The 17265-nt window shown below is 34.9% G+C and overlaps 3 long non-coding RNA genes across 3 annotated transcripts; 2 read left to right on the top strand and 1 right to left on the bottom strand.

Annotated features, from left to right (window-relative positions):
* Positions 1 to 1312: 1312 nt before the first annotated feature.
* Positions 1313 to 1711, bottom strand: LOC130995893 (uncharacterized). The gene is made up of 2 exons (XR_009092308.1): positions 1652 to 1711; positions 1313 to 1505 (listed from the first exon to the last, which is right to left on the bottom strand). It is a non-coding gene; the product is annotated as an uncharacterized LOC130995893 (long non-coding RNA).
* A 3585-nt stretch (positions 1712 to 5296) lies between these two features.
* Positions 5297 to 5948, top strand: LOC130995895 (uncharacterized). The gene is made up of 2 exons (XR_009092310.1): positions 5297 to 5566; positions 5675 to 5948. It is a non-coding gene; the product is annotated as an uncharacterized LOC130995895 (long non-coding RNA).
* Positions 5949 to 15019: 9071 nt separating this feature from the next.
* LOC130995896 (uncharacterized) lies at positions 15020 to 15671 on the top strand. Its single transcript, XR_009092311.1, has 2 exons — positions 15020 to 15289; positions 15398 to 15671. It is a non-coding gene; the product is annotated as an uncharacterized LOC130995896 (long non-coding RNA).
* Positions 15672 to 17265: the final 1594 nt, after the last annotated feature.

The raw sequence follows: 17265 nt of genomic DNA, 5'->3' as shown, positions 1-17265 counted from the left end.
TGAAATGGAACAATTCTAAATTATAAAGAATGAATATATATATATATATATATATATATATAGGGGTGGGCTAAAATAAAAACATTTTTAAGTGTATAAAATATAAACGTTTCTTAATGTACGGATTTTATGTAGAACACGTATGAATTTATCCAATAGAGTTACGAATTGCGAAAAATAAATTTTTGTTACCTTTGGGATTCGAACTCAGGACCACGAATTCATCCAACAGGGTTACGAATCAACCATAGATCTTGATGATCTAAGGGCTGAAAATCATTTATATTTTATACACTTAAGAGTGTTTTTATTCTAGCCCTCCCCTATATATATATATATATATATATATATATATATATAGGCAATGGTTCAATGAAAAAGGGCTAAATGAGAGATGAGAGAAGGAATCTTGGCCCTCCATATGATTAAATCCGTTCGTCCATAAGGCAGAATCAAATTCGGCGCATTATTTTATATTGAAGGTCATGATTGTAAATTGCTTTTATATGATATACGTTTGTATCCTTATTTAGTGCTAATCAAATCAATCTAATAGTAGTAGATATTTATGCAAATTTAGTTACATCTTAACGTCAACATTTACCTCTTTCTTTTCCATAACCTAGTTAGAGAGAAGATATTGTTGTTCGCTTCATGAGTTTTCATATTTTCAGTTTTAATGAACTTTGCTATATATACGTTGAACAATGTATATTTATAATATGTTCATTAAATGAAAGTACTATGTTCAATACAAATATGTTGTCAAAGTAAAACTAAAGTTCAATGCATCATTACGTATATATTTGGAATTTCACAATTTGGATGAACTTATTATATATTTCTAATGAACTTATTGAACTTAACAATCTCCATAACACTTTCGTGCATTGGAATTTCACAATTTGAATGAACTTATTAGTTATTTCTAATGAACTTATTGAACTTATCAATCTCCATAACATTTTCGTGCATTGAAATTTCACAATTTGAATAAACTTATTGAACTTATCAATCTCCATAACATTTTTGTGCATTGGAATTTCACAATTTGAATGAACTTATTAGTTATTTCTAATGAACTTATTGAACTTATCAATCTCCATAACATTTTCGTGCATTGAAATTTCACAATTTGAATGAACTTATTAGTTATTTCTAATGAACTTATTGAACTCATCAATCTCCATAACATTTTCGTGCATTGGAATTTCACAATTTGAATGAACTTATTAGTTATTTCTAATGAACTTATAACCAAATGGAGATTTATGCTGTTAGTTTTCAAGTTTGTCATTTATAAAAAATAACAAAAAAGGAGAGTACAATTTATTAGAATATCTGGAGTCAAAAAACTCGTATAAAAAATCCAATCAGATTACACAGACAATTCCACAATTCTCTGAACATAATCGATCTTCGACACCTTCTCGGAAGGCTCGGTTGGAAAATCTTTTGCCGCCACTACTCCGATCAGGTTCCTCAGCCATGTCGCAGCTTCGTATCTTTTTATAAACATAAGAAAAAAAAACAAGTCATAAAAACTCACATCAAATAATAACAAAAATAAACCTACAATTATTTTCGAACATAGTTAATAAAGCTAAGAACAAAACCACTAATCTATAGAATATATAACAAAATATCTTACACAATGTTCAATATGGATGATTCACCGGCGAAACGAATTTGTCTACACAAAAATTTGTAATAAATTCGTTAGAAACCTCAAATAAGAGTCTCAAAAATCTTTAATCCTATATTCAGAAAACTCAATGAATCTAAAAAAAAAAGCCATATTAAAAAATAACTTTTGATAATAGTGAATGATTATTACCATAAGAACCTGAATAAAATGCGATTAACAATACTATAAGGAATATCAATGAATCAACAAAAGAAAATAATTTGGTTCGAAAAAAGATAATAAGGAATAGCAATGAATCAGATTGAATCAAATGAATATAAACGAATCAAAAGAAAAAAAGAATTTGGTTCCACAACATCATACTTTATTTAACAATATTATTGAACTTCCTAGGAATCGAACAATATTATGGATTCATAATATTTCCCAGCAATAGAAAACTCTATCATAATTATGGATTCACAATGGTTTCAATGGATTTCGTCAGGATAATATGTTTATAGTTTAATCGATATTTAATTACACAAAATATGATCAGGAAATTACCTTCTTCATCTCTGCGATCCATATAGTGTACACAGAAAATACGAGATGGTAGACAATTTCGTATAATCGAACAACTGTGACGCAGCAAAAAGGGCGAACGGTGAATAATATGAGAATGAAGGTTTTCGACGAACAGAAGCATAATTCATTGAAATAGCTAAAGAGATATTCTTCTACAATTTTTGCTAAAAAGTAGGGATACGATAATTAATTTAACTTACCTTAAACGTTTGATCAAGAATGACCAATATGTCCTTTTCGATTTTTTAATTAATTGACTGCAATATATATCAATCAAAAAGCAATACATAATTAAATATGCAGCGTTGGATCAATTGGAATGAATGTACAAGATTTATTCTTTCTTCTTAGTCTAAGGGTTTCTTTTTCATTGAATTGGACCCTATATATATATATATATATATATATATATATATATATATATATAGGGGAGGGCTAGAATAAAAACACTCTTAAGTGTATAAAATATAAATGATTTTCAGAACTTAGATCATCAAGATCTACGGTTGATTCGTAACCCTGTTGGATGAATTCGTGGTCCTGGGTTCGAATCCCAAAGGTAGCAAAAAATTATTTTTCACAATTCGTAACCATGTTTGATGAATTCGTAACCCTGTTGGATAAAATTCGTACATTAAAAAACGTTTATATTTATATTTTAAGAAGTGTTTTTACCGTAGCCCTCCCCTATATATATATATATATATATATATATATATATATATATATATATATATATGAAAGTGATTTGCGTGTCAAACTAGAAGCTACATCACAATCGATAAAACGATACTCAAGATTACGCATTAAAGATTGTGTTGAACTGAAAGATAATTTATACTCCCCTGTCTCATAAAAACATGAACACTTTTTAGATATCTCACAAAAATATGAACATTTTCTTTTTTGTACATTACCTCCTTACTTTTTATCCTTCATTATTCACAAAAAATCATCATGGCCCACCACTATTTTTCCTTAATTAATTCATTACTCTCACAACACTTTATAAAGTGAGATCCATTTTTCACTCACAATAATTTTCAACTAATATTTCTTAAGACCCGTGCCACTCCCAATTGTTCATGTTTTTATGAGACGGAGGGAGTAATAATGTCACAGCCCGCAATCCCTAAGGATGGCTTAACCGGGGTTATGACTCGGGAAGGGGATTTAGAAGCGGGGAAAGAAAGGGGCATCATTTGAAACCGTAAATCTTACTTAACTTAAGAAAAATCATCGTATTTACTCATTAATACTCTTTTGAACAGTCTATGAAAGACAACATAAAACTTAATTAATATCATTAATCAAGTTATACATCATATGAAACCATTCTCTTAAGACTCAAAGTATGACATAACATACTATAACATCAACAACATCTTGCAGCGGAAAGTAGCTAGACATATGTATGAAGACATATTCTAGACAGGTTAACTATTTATTAACAACCCTGGAGACTCCGCTCATTGCAGCACCATCATCACATCAGCTCAACCTGCACATTTAGAAAACATATGCAGGGCTGAGTACAAAAGCACTCAGTGGGCACGTATGCCTAGGTATAAAAATACATGCTTCAAAACTGTAAATTGTCATGCCATCATAATCAGTACAGCAAGGGAGTTTTTCGCTAAAAATGCCCAAGCTTACTAAGTTCATTTGTGATTCTTAAAGTTCGTCTGATCAGACTAAGTTCTTTTGTAATCTATCATATCTGAAACTGTGTGCCGGAGAGGTGGCCACCTCTCACGGTCACTTGACCGGCCAACCCGCTAGATGACTCACGGTCACTGGTGTACACTAGCCTGGCAGGATAGCTATCAACTGCTCAGGACCCGAATTCGATTGCATCATTGGCAAAGCCAAAGCAGATAGATATCATACTAAAATTTAAACATTTTATGGCAAGACAATACTTGAAATAACTTTAACTCAAAGATTTTGTCATGAAATAACTTGCTTGAACGTAACATTTAAACTCATTTGATATATATATGAAACTGAAATTAACAGTTAAATCATCTCATGCATTCATTCGTATAAGAGGCCTACGACACGCAGGGGATCTCTATATACGTATAGTAAAAGTAATGCCCACCTTATTCGTTCCCACTAGGGGCGTAGAGTTACCTCCTTCTTTAGCTTTCACTTCCCGTCTGGACCTTTATTGACGAAGAGTCGATAAGTTCGAGAAGAAAGTCGTGTAAGAAAGGAAGATAGGTCTCTAAACTAAACTATCTCCTTTAATGATTTTAGGGTTCTAACATCCATATTAATCTTGTCTCGTTCAAAACCTTAAACTCAAAACATCTATCACATAACTATCATTTAGGTTCGAAACTATTTTTTTGAACATCATCATGCGCATCAATCATAACTCGTTCTATTCACGCCATCAAGTTAAATATTCCGTCATTTAATAACAATTCATATAATATCACATAGACAAATTAAATCATCATAGATCATTCTTTCTCATACTTAAAATAATTTAATCATTTTCAAATAATCCATATTAATAAGTCATTTGAAAAGAATTAAATTAAATAAGAGTTTAACTCAAAATATTTTATTTTAAAGTCCATTTGTAAAAATACTTGAAATAAAAGAACTCCATTTAAATAATTAATTTAAAGGTCAATATATAATTAAATTAATCAAGCTCAATTTAAATTAATAATTAAGAGCTCAAATAATTTAAATAGATATAAGCCCAAATTAATTAGATAAATTAAGTCTATCATGTTTTTCTTTGAATAAGGCTCAAACAATTAAATTAAAGAAGCCCAAATCCTTTAATTAAATCAGGGCCCAAACACTTATTAAAATCGGCCCAAGTCTCGGCCCAACAGCAATTAAATAACAGCCCAAATCATGTCCAAGCCCACCCATCATACTAACCCTAAAATAAAAACACACACAACACATTCAGCACACACACAAAGAAGCTGCGTCTCTCTCTCCCTCGGTCGTCTGCCCGGCGCCGCCGCCTCCGCCGCCGTCGCCGCCGGCGAGCGGCGCGGCCTCTCCCTCTCACCCCCTCGGTCTCCTCTTCTCTCCCTCTCGTTTCTCTGTTCTCCTTTCACCTCTATCTCTCTCACTCTGTCTCGCCGGAAGTCAGCCGCACGCCGCCGCCTTGGGTGTTCACGGCCATCGCCTGGCCGTGGAAGAGCACGGCCGCCGCCTGCCCGCCCTGATTCTCTCTCTCGGTTTCTAGATCTCTAGATCGGAACAGGGCATGCGCCCTCTCTGCCGGAGTCCAAGCCAGGCCGCCGTCTCTTCGTCCTCCATCGCCGCCGTTCGTCGTCGGATTCGCTGTGAGGAGCCGAGCACCGTCTCACAAAGGTAAGCCCCCGGGTCTCCCTATTCTCATTTTCTTTTTCTTTTTCCTCATCTTTTTCCCCTTTCTAAAATAAAAACTGAAATACTCATCTCCTTTCTTCTCTTTGGCAGATCGGAAGCCACCGCGGCTCCGTCGCCGTCCGTCAACCGCCGGCGACGACGAGCCACCGAGGCTGCCCTCCCCCTGACCTCGACTCACACACGCAATCAGCCAACACAAAGGGTCTTTGTGCAAGAATCATATACTGTAATTGCTCAAATAAAAGTTTTAACTCTTTCCTTGTAACTTCAGTTCACAAGTACATATTTAGTAACTGTAAATCTATGAATTTGCTACTCATTTTCTTCATTTATCAAAGCATATGTAAATCTGAGTTAATGAGCATGTGTTGGTGTTCTGGAGTTGATGTATACAATTGAAGGATATCATAATATATAAATTAGAATATAAACCTTGAATGATGAAAGATGTGGTGTCGTTTCTTGGCTGCGAGAGAGATGGTAGATGAATGTGAGAGGTGGGAATTGGCTGAAAAATGGTGTAGGTTATAAAAGAAAAATGGGGTGGCTTGGATGGATGAGGATCGTGGACTTCTTCAGCATGCTTAGCATGACTGTGGAATTTCTTCAGCATGCTTAGCATGATTGTGGACTTCTTCAGCATGCTTAGCATGACTGTGGAATTTCTTCAGCATGCTTAGTATGAATGTGGAATTTCTTCAGTATGCTTAGTATGGTTCCATCTTAATCATCAAAATATCTAAGAGATTAATACATTAATCATATGGTTTCAAACTCATTTAAATACGTTGACACATACAAGACTAATTCTTAATTGAGGTATAAAATCCATTTGGGCTTGTCAATTTAATAAATTAACTAACCACATGGATCAACTTTAGTAATTAATAAAAATTCATATTTAACACTTCAATGTTAAATCCTCATTAATAAATTAATGGACTCAAAATATATTTTGAGTGTATCGTCCACTGGAAATAAAAATAAAAATAAATCATCACGTATATAAATCATCAAATTCATATAAGTTCGTATTTTATTAATGGATGCCGAATCCTAATTATCATAATAAATTCTTAATCAGTCATTAGAAGATTTTAAATCCTCAATTAAAAGTCGGGTCATTACATACTATCCCCCTTAAAAGAAATTTCGTCCCGAAATTTGTACCGCAGAAAACAACTCTGAGTACTTCACTTTCCTGTTAGACCGTAGTCTATTCTTGACCATGATATATTCATAGGTCCCTTACTATCGGTATCGACTTAGTCCTTAGTACCTGAACTTCCCGATCTAAGATAGATTTGGATCTTCCTTCGTAACTCAAATATTGACTAATAACAATGTTGTTCTTATGGATCATATGCTTTGAATCGTAAACATACTTCTCTTTTCGCGACACAAGGGATACGTTACGCACATTCTCAAAGCTTAGCGCTAACGCTAACCAATAAGTTATTGGGCTCATCCTTTCTACAATCTCGTATGAGCCTATAAAACGGGGTTTAGGTTTACCCTTCACATTGAATCCAATGATTTCTCTTGATGGAGAAACTTTTATGGAAATTATCTCTCCACTTTCACATCATAGGTCAATTCGTCATTTGTCAACATATGACTCTGTCAATCATGGCCCTCTTTTATTCACTATCAAATTTTGACGGATGATTTCAATCGTCTAGCCATTTCATCCCAACAAAGTGGTGATCTATATTTCCTAAGGTATAACGCCTCATTTGCCAACCTATCGATAGTCGATTGATAACTGGTATTATATGTCTCACAAAGAGTGGCAAAAACATGTTCTCAGCTTTCACCCCGGTTTAGCTCGGTCGTCTTCAACATACCTTATTAGTAATTTCTATGTCGTTTAAGCGGAACTATAATGACTAATATCTCTAAAGCATTCTTAAGGCAACTTAAACAGTTTGTAAGGAGACCAACCATTTCGAGCATGTAGGCAGTCAGCCTAAAACGCCGTTATAAACTTTTATTCATTCATCGAAGGAATCTCGAGTCATGTGGGCATTGACTGCCCCCTTTCGTGACAACCTTTGCTTAAGTCTGATGGATTCGAAAAATCCATCTCGACAACGAAATTCATTGGTTCGTTAAGGGCTCGGTTTGTCCCAAACATGACATTAAGCTTGACTTTATAAGCTCGAAGACTCAAAGTAACGATATGATATGTTGTAAAACCTTCACTTGCTAGCACGCAAGACATATTTCAACAAATGAGGTTACATCTCGTTTCATTTCTCCTAACTAGAATTTTTCTAGATCTTAATATATCTTAGTACTTCCTGGTGACAGTATATGGGTGTCATGGCTTTATCTTATTCTTAAGTTCATTGTCGTGGAGATGCATATCTTCCCTTCAAAGAAGATAGCATTATCTGATTCGTCGTTGTAATTCTTGAAATTTCTTATCCTTATTCTTACTCGTAACTTCTCATCCTTCCTTCATGCTCCTACCACAATTTTCCTCAAGCTGGGTGGTTTAATCACTTCTATCATAATCTTATCATATCTTAGACGAGGCCTTCCGGCTCACTGTATCATCTACTACATTGGTCTTGTCCATGTGATGGTTAATACCAAAATCATAATCTTTTACGGGTTCAACCCATCCTCTTTGTCTCATCAGCTACTACAAATTCCTTATCCGGTTTTAGAATCTCTAGCACTACAATTCAAAATCATCAAAACTCTTTATCAGTAAACTATCATTTATACTCGACACCAATTGTTCGAGTGTCAGATACCAACATTTATGTGCGTTATTCATAACTCTCACACTCACTCCATTTAGACACATAATCGATATCAAACTCAAATAATAAATTATATCTTAACAATTTATCATGCTCATAGTTCTCGATTAAATCTCGGACTTTGTAATTAAATACTAAATTCCAACTATAATTAATTAACATGTTTCTCTAATTTATTTACCTCATTTAAACTAATAAATCTAATCCATACTAATTTCTCATACTTAGCCATTTTATATGCATTTCTCATGCAAATTCAAAAAAACTCAATAACTTACTAATCATGCTCATCTCATAAATACTCAAATAATTCATATAGTCTTACTAACATCACTGCTAGTTCACTTACATGACTTCACATACTCCACATATCTCAACTTAATAAATCATCGAATAGTTAGAAAATTTGTATTTAATGGAAATAAATTCCAAAAATTTAAATACAGATATTTTTAATTATTCTAAACACATAGGCATGCTCAAAATAACTTAATTAAAATCGAGCATCGCTCGTCTCTGGCCTTATGACTCACGGCCTTCATCAAATTTGAACCTTGGTGTTCAAATTAATCTAAGTAAATTATACGTGCAATATTTAATAAATATAAACACATATATAAACTCAAATCATTCAATATGTTCCAGAAAATGCCACTTTCTTGAGCAAAACTCACACCTACTGATTTGGCATAAATTCGTTCACCCAATAGTACTTGTGTACATGGTCCCTAAATGTTCCTTATGTTCATCTTCATTCTTGGAGTCACTAAGACGAACTTATTCAGGTGAAGGTAGAATACTCTATCAATGATGCCCATGAATATATCTGGGTATTTGTTAGCCTGAATGGCACAACTACAAACTTGTAGTGGTCATAACCCGTTCTAAAAGTTGTCTTGGGTGATGACATCCGATCCTCAATCGATCTTGGAAAACACATTTGCACCTTTGAGTTGGTCGAACAATTCATCTACCCTCGGTAAAGGATATTCATTCATGAGTATTAGTTTGTTCATCGCTCTATTGTCTGTACGCCTTTTCAAAGTGCCATATTTCTTCATAACATACAAAATATGCGCTCCCGGTGGGAATGCACTAGACATGATCTAACTTAGATCTAGTAGTTTCTGCAATTGGATCTTTAGGTTCTCCAATTCCTTTGGAGTCATCTTGTTCAATGCTTTTGATACACGTGTCGATCCTGGTACTAGGTCGATGGTAAATTCTACTTATCTATTGGGTGACAGTCTTGGTAAGTTCTCCGGATAATCATAATGAAATTCACGTATAACTTCTACGTCCTCAACTGTCCTTTCTGTGCTTAGCTCATCCGTTTAGGTATACAAGGAAAGCTTGGTAATGTTTCTTATTTATCACCTTTATGGCTTGTATGTATGAAATAACTGGTATCCGCTCCTTATACTAATCTCGTGAAAACTTAAAGCGTCTATTCCTGGAGGTTTGAAGGAGATTTCCCATTCATTGCATAAATCATAGCATATTGTTCTCAGCTAACCAGTCCATTCTTAAGGTTACATCTACGTTCCATATTGGTATAACATCAAGTTATTCGCTACCACCTTAAGTGATCCTACATTCAATTACAGGTTCATATAACTACGTGTCACTATCGTCGTTCCTTCTATGGGTGAAAAGTTTTTCTCATGTCTTGATCACTTTGTTCAGTTTGAATTTGTGACGGGTGATCCCCGGGCATAACTACCTTAGCGTCTAGAGTTTTGCTGAGCAACTCAAAGTACGTAAACTCGTCGTGGTTGGCGAGTGCCATTCTTATCTCATACTTTAGGCCAGGGCGAAACTTCTTCGGGATCTTTTCATTGATGTCCACCTATTGTGGGGTATAACGGACATGCCACAACAAATGTGGTCATACTAGGTCATAGATATCCTGTTTTGCTTTAGATTGAACATTTTTCGTTTCTATCCTCCTATCGCAGATATAAAAAAAAATATATGTAATATGTGTCCGTCTTATAGTCTTACTAAGACAAGTTTGCTAACATTCTTGAGTCATTGCTTTTCTTTTGGCCTCCCACCAAAATCTGTAGATCTAGTCAACTGGAACGCAACACATGAAGTCGTTTTTTTTTTTTTTGTGCGGTACAAAAAAAATCAAAGGTTCTCTTCATCGTCTTAATCTAGAGTTTACCCTCAACTGGATTCTTGGTTTCATAGCTATAACAAGCTTTACTCGAGAAAAAGTTCATCCATCTTTCGTAATGGTTCATTTTTGTCCCCATCTCGTTTCTAGCTTCTCATCTACCAGACATTCTATTTTTCAAAGAAAAACGATCATCAATACATTCCTTTTCTCATATCACATGCGTAACACTTTTCCATGATTCCATCGTGAAATCAGCATAGACAAAATAACTCAAGTCCTTATTCTCAAACCTTACGGTTTGTACTATAAATTGTTAATAAAATGTATGGTTGATAATAATCATAGGAGAAGAACTAATGTCAACTAATTTTAGACACAAACTGATGGACAGTTAACCAAGCTATAGTTTGGGTGACTTACTAAGTCAATATACTAACACTTCTTAGTCGTATACCTCAAAAGAATCTACTAGAACAACTCAAAAGTTGTAAAGGCTCAAATCTCGAATGATATCAAAATAAAGTGTTGCAGAAAATTTGTTCAAGAGACTCAAATAAATAACCAGAGGGTAGAAAGGAGTAACTACCAGGTCGAACAAAATGACCTCGAGTGAGAACCCATCTGATTTTTAAACTGAAGTTGAAATACAGGGGTTTATAAACCCAAAAGACGTCTACTGAGATTTGGATCATGTGGACTGGCCAGGTCCAACATAATCACTTCCCAGTTACACGGGAAACATCATCCCGAACTTGGTAATTCTAGGTCTTCTAAATTTTCATCATACTATACATAACAAAACTTAAGTTCACACCAGCAAGCTAAAAGCTTAAACTCAGGGTTCTATGTTCTAGACTCTTGTTTCGAAAGTTCAATATTTTTCGACTCCCCTCTCATGTTGCGGTGGTGGTGGCGGAGAATTATCCCGCCTATCCTTCACATCACACTCTTGATGACATCTTTGAGGCATTTTTGAAATCACAAAAGGAAAACTCAACTCGACCAACGCTCTAAGCATCCTCAAAACTCAAGTTCAATTTACTAACTCAACTTTAAGGAAACCCTCACGGTCACCTTAACATTCATCTGTAAGGCAATAAGCACTCACGAAACGCTAACAAAAAGACCACTCTGGTCAACCTAATATATCCATCAGTAGAATGCCTCTTTTAGAGGACTTACATAAAGGGGTTATATAAACCCTACAAAAACCATAGTATCTATCGTAATGTCCCTTCTAAACCGACACCATTAATAGTACTATGTCTCGGTCTGGACCTCTTACAGTAATTGCTACCAGTTAACTCATCTAGTTGCTACTTTAGCACACTAGGAACATCCATCTATTTAACATCAGTAGGGTACTATATTCACACGCTTATCTATCAGCATGTGAAAAGCTCAAGTATCAGTATCTCCTAAGTAAGTTATATACATCGCAATGTAATTGAAACTAATCAAAAACAAAGGTGTACTGCTCATACTCTCAAGATCATCCTTAGCTCTAGCCTACATCGGATTCTTTTCTCATCCTCATCAACTCTAGCCCTCCTCGGCTACTTCTCATCCTTTCAACCCTAGCCTTCCTTGGCTCTTTCTCATCCTTTCATAGTTTATGAACATGTGTTTGATAATCTGCTAGGGTATCTCTGTACCACATACTGTACGCCTCGTCCTCGTATCTGATCTTCCCTGAGTTCGATCTCACAACAGTCCTGGCCAACCTATAAGGAGAACTTAAAGGTGACTCTAGGAACTAACTCTACTCGGCTCCAGCAACAGAAATAAACAAAACATAACTTAGCAAAACTCCTACTAAGTAGTACTGTTATCTTAAAACTCAAGCTCAAAATATCTAAATTCTCATCTCGTCCCATCTTTACTTAGTAGGGAATCTCTCTAAACAATGATATTAGATCCCTTAATCTAAATCATCGTGACTCAGTAAGACAACTCAACAATTCTCTCTCAAAGCCATCTCCAAAGACTATGGCTCATGATACCTCTTCAAGTACCATTAAGGTTGCGTGAGCAAAACTCGCGTCACCAAACAACTCAACATATCGTACAATATCTCATTGCAGCATGCTAATAACTCACCATTAATCATGCTATTATACTCAAGCTCATAACTCAAACTCATAACTCAAACCAACAAGTACTTAAAGCAATTGCTAATTCTCTCAAGCTTTAGCTCTAAGTTCTCATTTCATCCTTTTACTTAGTAGAAAATCTCTCTTAACAATGACATTAGATTCCTTCATCTAGATCATCGTGACTTATCACAACTGCTCAAACAATTCTCATCACAAAACATCTCAAATACATCACATCATAACTCATAATTATGCATCTTCAATCATATAACATCATAACTCATCATATAACCTCAACATCGTGCTCTTCAAAATTTAACGTCAAATAAACTTTGAAATTTTACATACCTCGTTGAGCCTGGTGTGATGGTGCGCTGAGCTCACGGTTGTTAATAACTATTAGTCTAGTGACTCATTCTAGACTAAACTCAAGACTTCTAATTCAGAGCTTAACCTTCGCTCTGATACCACTCTGTCACAGCCCGCAATCCCTAAGGATGGCTTAACCGGGGTTATGACTCGGGAAGGGGATTTAGAAGCGGGGAAAGAAAGGGGCATCATTTGAAACCGTAAATCTTACTTAACTTAAGAAAAATCATCGTATTTACTCATTAATACTCTTTTGAACAGTCTATGAAAGACAACATAAAACTTAATTAATATCATTAATCAAGTTATACATCATATGAAACCATTCTCTTAAGACTCAAAGTATGACATAACATACTATAACATCAACAACATCTTGCAGCGGAAAGTAGCTAGACATATGTATGAAGACATATTCTAGACAGGTTAACTATTTATTAACAACCCTGGAGACTCCGCTCATTGCAGCACCATCATCACATCAGCTCAACCTGCACATTTAGAAAACATATGCAGGGCTGAGTACAAAAGCACTCAGTGGGCACGTATGCCTAGGTATAAAAATACATGCTTCAAAACTGTAAATTGTCATGCCATCATAATCAGTACAGCAAGGGAGTTTTTCGCTAAAAATGCCCAAGCTTACTAAGTTCATTTGTGATTCTTAAAGTTCGTCTGATCAGACTAAGTTCTTTTGTAATCTATCATATCTGAAACTGTGTGCCGGAGAGGTGGCCACCTCTCACGGTCACTTGACCGGCCAACCCGCTAGATGACTCACGGTCACTGGTGTACACTAGCCTGGCAGGATAGCTATCAACTGCTCAGGACCCGAATTCGATTGCATCATTGGCAAAGCCAAAGCAGATAGATATCATACTAAAATTTAAACATTTTATGGCAAGACAATACTTGAAATAACTTTAACTCAAAGATTTTGTCATGAAATAACTTGCTTGAACGTAACATTTAAACTCATTTGATATATATATGAAACTGAAATTAACAGTTAAATCATCTCATGCATTCATTCGTATAAGAGGCCTACGACACGCAGGGGATCTCTATATACGTATAGTAAAAGTAATGCCCACCTTATTCGTTCCCACTAGGGGCGTAGAGTTACCTCCTTCTTTAGCTTTCACTTCCCGTCTGGACCTTTATTGACGAAGAGTCGATAAGTTCGAGAAGAAAGTCGTGTAAGAAAGGAAGATAGGTCTCTAAACTAAACTATCTCCTTTAATGATTTTAGGGTTCTAACATCCATATTAATCTTGTCTCGTTCAAAACCTTAAACTCAAAACATCTATCACATAACTATCATTTAGGTTCGAAACTATTTTTTTGAACATCATCATGCGCATCAATCATAACTCGTTCTATTCACGCCATCAAGTTAAATATTCCGTCATTTAATAACAATTCATATAATATCACATAGACAAATTAAATCATCATAGATCATTCTTTCTCATACTTAAAATAATTTAATCATTTTCAAATAATCCATATTAATAAGTCATTTGAAAAGAATTAAATTAAATAAGAGTTTAACTCAAAATATTTTATTTTAAAGTCCATTTGTAAAAATACTTGAAATAAAAGAACTCCATTTAAATAATTAATTTAAAGGTCAATATATAATTAAATTAATCAAGCTCAATTTAAATTAATAATTAAGAGCTCAAATAATTTAAATAGATATAAGCCCAAATTAATTAGATAAATTAAGTCTATCATGTTTTTCTTTGAATAAGGCTCAAACAATTAAATTAAAGAAGCCCAAATCCTTTAATTAAATCAGGGCCCAAACACTTATTAAAATCGGCCCAAGTCTCGGCCCAACAGCAATTAAATAACAGCCCAAATCATGTCCAAGCCCACCCATCATACTAACCCTAAAATAAAAACACACACAACACATTCAGCACACACACAAAGAAGCTGCGTCTCTCTCTCCCTCGGTCGTCTGCCCGGCGCCGCCGCCTCCGCCGCTGTCGCCGCCGGCGAGCGGCGCGGCCTCTCCCTCTCACCCCCTCGGTCTCCTCTTCTCTCCCTCTCGTTTCTCTGTTCTCCTTTCACCTCTATCTCTCTCACTCTGTCTCGCCGGAAGTCAGCCGCACGCCGCCGCCTTGGGTGTTCACGGCCATCGCCTGGCCGTGGAAGAGCACGGCCGCCGCCTGCCCGCCCTGATTCTCTCTCTCGGTTTCTAGATCTCTAGATCGGAACAGGGCATGCGCCCTCTCTGCCGGAGTCCAAGCCAGGCCGCCGTCTCTTCGTCCTCCATCGCCGCCGTTCGTCGTCGGATTCGCTGTGAGGAGCCGAGCACCGTCTCACAAAGGTAAGCCCCCGGGTCTCCCTATTCTCATTTTCTTTTTCTTTTTCCTCATCTTTTTCCCCTTTCTAAAATAAAAACTGAAATACTCATCTCCTTTCTTCTCTTTGGCAGATCGGAAGCCACCGCGGCTCCGTCGCCGTCCGTCAACCGCCGGCGACGACGAGCCACCGAGGCTGCCCTCCCCCTGACCTCGACTCACACACGCAATCAGCCAACACAAAGGGTCTTTGTGCAAGAATCATATACTGTAATTGCTCAAATAAAAGTTTTAACTCTTTCCTTGTAACTTCAGTTCACAAGTACATATTTAGTAACTGTAAATCTATGAATTTGCTACTCATTTTCTTCATTTATCAAAGCATATGTAAATCTGAGTTAATGAGCATGTGTTGGTGTTCTGGAGTTGATGTATACAATTGAAGGATATCATAATATATAAATTAGAATATAAACCTTGAATGATGAAAGATGTGGTGTCGTTTCTTGGCTGCGAGAGAGATGGTAGATGAATGTGAGAGGTGGGAATTGGCTGAAAAATGGTGTAGGTTATAAAAGAAAAATGGGGTGGCTTGGATGGATGAGGATCGTGGACTTCTTCAGCATGCTTAGCATGACTGTGGAATTTCTTCAGCATGCTTAGCATGATTGTGGACTTCTTCAGCATGCTTAGCATGACTGTGGAATTTCTTCAGCATGCTTAGTATGAATGTGGAATTTCTTCAGTATGCTTAGTATGGTTCCATCTTAATCATCAAAATATCTAAGAGATTAATACATTAATCATATGGTTTCAAACTCATTTAAATACGTTGACACATACAAGACTAATTCTTAATTGAGGTATAAAATCCATTTGGCTTTGTCAATTTAATAAATTAACTAACCACATGGATCAACTTTAGTAATTAATAAAAATTCATATTTAACACTTCAATGTTAAATCCTCATTAATAAATTAATGGACTCAAAATATATTTTGAGTGTATCGTCCACTGGAAATAAAAATAAAAATAAATCATCACGTATATAAATCATCAAATTCATATAAGTTCGTATTTTATTAATGGATGCCGAACCCTAATTATCATAATAAATTCTTAATCAGTCATTAGAAGATTTTAAATCCTCAATTAAAAGTCGGGTCATTACAAATAAATAATTCATAGTAACCCTCAAGTACAAATTTATTTAAATTCCTTAAGATATAATATGAAAACTTAAACAATTAATCTATGTATACATATTCGTTTCAGAAAACAAAAAAAATCTATGTATACATATTATGCATATAATATCAAACCAAATATGTCCGGCTCACTCCCTCCGTTCTACAAATAATTTTTCAACTTTTTTTTTAGTTTGTTTCCAAAATAATTTTTATTTTGAATTGCTCACTATTAATAATATATCATTTATTTTTATTTTTTATTTTTTCACCACTTTTAATAATTTATTTATTTTTATTTTTATTTTTTATCTTAAAATTCGTGTTCCTTCCTTTTTGGAAGTTATTCGAGGATAAGTAGTAGTATAAATTTATTTGTACCCAATTCAATATAATCAACTGTAAAGTGTCCTTATAGTTTTATAAATATAGACAATTACTAGTACTTTTTATCTATTACGATATTCAATTATATAATCAAATGTACTATGAATTTCCAATACTTAAGTGAGAAGTCTTGGGTCACGTCTTCCACTTCATAATGACGTGGTTTTTAGAATCTTTTAAAATCTTCAGACTTTTGGGCCCATGTTGGTTTTTAAAATCTCTTAAAATTCGTGTTCAATCTTTAATTTTGTACGCCTAAAAAAAATCTTTAATTTTGTAAAATAGCTTAAAATTTCCGTTTCATCTTTAATAATTAGTTGCTCTATAATATTCTTTTGTCCCTAAAATTAGTGTATGTATTTGAGAATAACACAAATTTTAAAAAATTGATTAAATATGTGTAAGTGAAATAAGAGTTTCATTTTTA

This window comes from Salvia miltiorrhiza, chromosome 7 (assembly GCF_028751815.1).
Source record: "Salvia miltiorrhiza cultivar Shanhuang (shh) chromosome 7, IMPLAD_Smil_shh, whole genome shotgun sequence".
Taxonomy (NCBI): domain Eukaryota; kingdom Viridiplantae; phylum Streptophyta; class Magnoliopsida; order Lamiales; family Lamiaceae; genus Salvia; species Salvia miltiorrhiza.
The sequence above is the reverse complement of the archived record's forward strand: the minus strand, read 5'-3'. Positions and strand labels throughout refer to the sequence as shown.